This window comes from Gastrolobium bilobum, unplaced genomic scaffold, assembly GCF_033153095.1.
Source record: "Gastrolobium bilobum isolate Gb01-03AN ecotype WA unplaced genomic scaffold, APGP_CSIRO_Gbil_v1 utg80047, whole genome shotgun sequence".
Lineage (NCBI taxonomy): Eukaryota > Viridiplantae > Streptophyta > Magnoliopsida > Fabales > Fabaceae > Gastrolobium > Gastrolobium bilobum.
Window position 1 is genome coordinate 1,566 of NW_026898331.1, and position 5,270 is coordinate 6,835.

The 5,270-nt window shown below is 34.5% G+C and overlaps 1 pseudogene; it reads left to right on the forward strand.

The window, feature by feature from the left end:
* The first annotated feature begins 356 nt into the window (after positions 1-356).
* Positions 357-2,464, forward strand: LOC133314961 (serine carboxypeptidase-like 48; annotated as a pseudogene).
* Positions 2,465-5,270: the final 2,806 nt, after the last annotated feature.

Consider the following 5,270-nt stretch of genomic DNA (forward strand, 5'->3'; position numbering starts at 1 on the left):
AGACATATAATTTAATATGCATTAAACTAATAAGACGAGATAGATTTTCTATATCAAGACAAAATAGAAGTCCGGAATGCCAAAGTGCTAAGCGATTGAGATTCATGTGGAAAATAAAAATAGTGTCAAAGGATATTTGTATATATCATATTAATATAATTTCACAAGGTTATATCATTCGAGTAATTCTCAACAATTCTGTATCAAATGGCCATTACTTGTTTGCAAAAGTTTAATTAATGTAGGCGCTATTTATTTATTTTCCTTAAATCAATAGATTTAAATTTGACTTTAAAAATACATTCTCACATGTGGTCCTGATTTGAATAGCCATATTTTCTTCTACGATTTGCAGGATGTTCTACTTTTTCTTTGAATCCCGTAACAACACGAATGACCCTGTTGTCATATGGTTGACTGGTGGTCCAGGGTGTAGCAGTGAATTAGCTTTGTTTTACGAGAATGGTCCTTTCAAAATTGCCAATAACTTGTCTCTTATATGGAATGATTACGGCTGGGATAAGGTAACTATCATTGTCATACCAAAGGCATTGGTTAATTCAGAGAATCAAGTTGTTGCACCAAATTTATTTTCTCATTCTCATCAACATGGTATTTTCTCATTTTGTAGGTATCAAATATTTTATTTGTTGACCAACCAATTGGGACAGGTTTCAGCTACACTTCCGATTCTGCTGATGTTCCCCATGATGAAGTGGGTGTTAGCAATGATTTGTATGACTTCTTGCAGGTAATGTAGAAAAACCAAGCTTATTAAAATATAGAGAAGTATATATTTTATGCTTGTATATAAATAAGATTCACTAAATCTTACTATAATGACAGGCATTTTTCAAGCAGCACCCCAAGTTCGTTAAGAATGATTTTTACATTACTGGAGAATCATACGCAGGACACTATATTCCAGCTCTTGCATCTCGGGTTCACAAAGGAAATAAAGAAAAACAAGGAATTTATATAAACCTCAAGGTCTTTATACTACTTCTTATATAATTTATATCATCAGTCATCACTATGAAACGATAATTAGTTTAGCCTTGCTAGTATTGATTTATTTGATCCAATATAATAACAGGGCTTTGCTATTGGTAATGGGTTAACAAATCCTGGAATTCAGTACCAAGCATACCCAGACTTTGCATTAGACACGGGATTAATTTCAAAGGCTGAATACGAAAGTATCAAACAGTTTATCCCAGGGTGTGAGCAGGCCATAACAGCATGCAGTACAACTTCCCCCTAGTTTCTTTTCTTTTCTTTTTTTCCTATTTGTTAATGGGTTTAGTGTGTGTCGTTCAAAAGGATACAAGTTGTGTCCTTTTAATGACTTACACAGAATATGACCGGTGTAATTATGAAAAGTTACTTTTTTTTTTCACTTACACGTCAGATTTACATAAAGTATGACCGGTCATACTTTGTGTAAATCACCTAAAAAGACACAAGTTGTGTCCTTTTAAACGATAGTTTTTTTTTCCCTTTGTTAATTCATTGAGCTAGCTAAAAATGTATGTTGTATCTCTTTGTGATGTTCATTGATCTGTGTTTGATTCATCAGACTCTAAAGGTGGACAAAGCTGCGTGTCTGCGTTAAGTATTTGCGAAAACATATTCGCTCGTATCTTGGACATTACTGGCGACATTAATGTAAGTAATCATGAAAGAACATTATTTATTATCATTATATTTTTTTCTGTTCAGCATGGTTTGAGAAAAATAGTGTAGTTCGCGTTAATTAACTTACTGCATTTTGCTTATTATCGAATTGCAGTACTATGACATCAGAAAGAAATGTGAGGGAGAATTGTGTTATGACTTTTCAAACTTGGAGACACTTTTAAACAAGCAAAGTGCGAGGGACGCTTTAGGTGTGGGGGACTTGGAGTACGTATCATGCAGTCAAACAGTGTATGATGCCATGATGCAAGATTGGATGAGAAACCTTGAAGTGGGAATCCCTTCACTTCTTGAGGATGGAATCAGAATGCTTGTGTATGCTGGGGAAGAAGATCTCATATGCAATTGGCTTGGTGAGCCTTCTTGATTCATTTCAAACCAAATTGGTCTTTGTGTTGAAAAAGTTGTATGTTAGATTCTATTCTTTATGTTCTTCTCAATTGGCAGGGAATTCAAGATGGGTTCATGCCATGGAGTGGTCAGGACAAAAGGAGTTTGGAGCATCCCATACAATGCAATTTTTGGTTGATGGTGTAAAAGCAGGGTTGTTGAAAAGCTATGGACCTCTCTCTTTTCTCAAGGTTTGTGTTCAAGGGTGTTTTCTAGAGCCTAACATTTTTAATTCCACATTTGATGACTTTAATTTTGTGATACAACAGGTAAATGGAGCTGGGCACATGGTCCCTATGGATCAACCAAAAGCTGCACTTAAGATGCTGAAAAGATGGATGGAAGGGAAATTGACCCTGGCAAGGAAAGGAGATAATGTCCCTCCTAATTGATGCAATCATAGCAAAAAAAAAAACAAAAACCAACCTCCTCTGACATGAATAGTGATCACATTTTCTTGTGTACATGACTTCATGTATTATATTTGGAGGTGGAATTAATATATATATTTTTTCTAAACCGGTTATCAAATTCCTATTCTTTATACCCGTTTTAACAAATCGTGCAATTGTGTTGACTTTGTGCAAGAAAATGTCAATTCTTGAACAAAAATTAAACATATTCAGCATGATACCAAGTGATATATTGATAAGGGATCCATTTCATTGCCATGTCATAAACTGACATTAAAATATGGCAAAAAACTAAAACAAAACAATTTGTTCAAATGGACTCAATCTGTGGTTTTACGAAAAAAGAAGTCTAGCGCTAAATTTATAAAATTGAAGATATAAATAATCAAGCAGAACAGTGTGATAAATTTACAAAAGCCATGCTCAGTGCTCACGGTTGATACATCTCTTTTCCGAACCGTGTGACAAATTTATAAACTTGAAGATATGAATGATAAAGTAGGGGGGAAAAAAAAACGTTGTTATTGGACCAGGGGTGGCAGAGTTGAATTTTATTTATTTAATTATTTCCTGGATACAGGGTTGAAGCCTGAAGGGTTTGGAGTAATGGGGTTTGCGAGGGAAAGAGCCCAATTGCCAGTGACAGATTAGTCGTATTTGCACAACCCCAACTATGCAACACGATGCCTACTTGACTAAGTCACCCAAAAGGTGCCAATACGTCTGGCCTTTGAACAGGCCTTTTTAGGACTTGCAGCCCAACCCAGCCTCAAGACTATATATATTTCTAGAAAATTACCCCCCTCTCTCTCTCTCTCTCTCTAACTCTTCATTTAAAAAAAAGCACACAATTTAAGAAAAATATATAAGAACTTAAAAAAAAGCTTCTCCTAGGAATTTTTAGCTTTCAACTTTTTTCTTCTTTATAAAAAAAGAGTTTTTCATTATAAAAGTTTTTTCCAAAACCTGTTTGGCCTAACTTATGCTTATAAGTAGCTTCTAGCTTAAAAAAGAGAGGATCCAAACAAGCACTAAATATCATGGAATGATATTTTGATGATGAAAAAAAGTTTACAAGAAGTCTCAAATTGAAGATGGAACTTGAAGACACATGAAAGTATAGCTAAAAAAAAATTGGTTAGATTTCCTTGTAACATTTTTTTTATATCACAGTAACATCCTAAGCTCAAATGCGCAAAAGGCATTTTTTTTGGGTAAATTACAGGGCTGAAGCCCAGAAAAAACAAGAAAAAATTAATGAACTATCATGGCACGAGCCCTACCAACAGAAGAAACATCAGCTAAATACAATAATGAAATACCAGTAGGAGGTTCACGATAAATAACAGCATCCACTTCCTCCTCTTTATCAAGAATGAAATTGGCGATCCAGTCCGCACACATGTTTCCCTCTCTATAAGTGTAACGAAGCTTAATTCTCCGATTTCTTTTAAACTATGTCCGTATTCGAGAGAAAATGTGACTCTCACGGACTGCTACACCAAGGTTGGATAGCATAGTGATTGCACTAGATGAATCATTTTCAAGTTTAATGTTTTGAAATCCTTCATTCCATGCCAATTCTAAACCACGTAGAATGCCCCAGAGTTTAGCTTTATAAGAGGAGCATGTTCCTAACTTAAATGGTAATCCACTTAGCCACTTACCATTAAAGTCACGCAGTACACCTCCACAAACAGCAAGTCTAGGGTTACCACGCGAGGCTCCATCAGTATTTATTTTAATATAGCCATCTTCTAAAAAAATTCAGGAAATATAAATAATAACAGTTCTTCTACCCAACAGATGGCTATTAGGATTGGAGAAATAATCATCAATCTCTTTGACCAGGTTACGAATAATAATCTCCCTGTTCATCCAACTAGGAATGGAAGAACCATGATAACCAAGTGATGAAAAACATAGATAACCAGTTACTAGGAGCACTATTTCCATTCCGACCCTTTAAATTAAGCTTTAGCCACTGTTCTAGATTATCAACGAAAAATTCAGTAGCAATGCAAGAAGGAACCAACTTGTTCCAAACCATTTTAACCTCATGACAATCCCTCAAAGCATGTAGGATAGATTCACTTTCAATATTACAGATCGGACAAATATCCTCTGCCTCTCCCCATTGAGCTATTTTCTTCATAGTTAGTAATTTGCCATGCAAAATCTTCCACAATAAAATCTTGATTTTCTGGGGGCCATTTCATTTCCATAAAATAGACCACAATTCTTGCCTCTCCTTATTAGTATCTCTCTGTTCAGAAGCGTTTCATATATATTCCTAATTGAGATAGACGGATGATGAGTCTCCAATTTACTATGTATTAAGGGTCAATATGAGCATGAAATTGATTTAAAAGTAATTAAAAGTTATGTGAATTATAATTAATTGTTATTTTATTCTCAATAATATTCTCATAAGATTTCAGATATTTTGCAGTAATTTCAGCTCAATAAAGAGATAAATTAGAGATATCAAGTAGTAGGGGTGTTCGCGGTCTGGATTGGATCGGTTTTGGAATCAAAACTCATCCGATCCAATCCCTTCGGTTTGATCATGTAATCATCCATTCGGTTTAGATTTTTTTTCAAATCCGACCCGATCCAATCCAATTTTTTTCGGTTTGGATTGGATCGGTTTTCGATTTTTTGAATATCCTAAAATTAGTGTCATGATTATTGTGCAAATAACATTTTTTTGTATATATTGGCTTTGTAAATTATATATTTTTTTGAAATACAAAAATAACAGTAAAC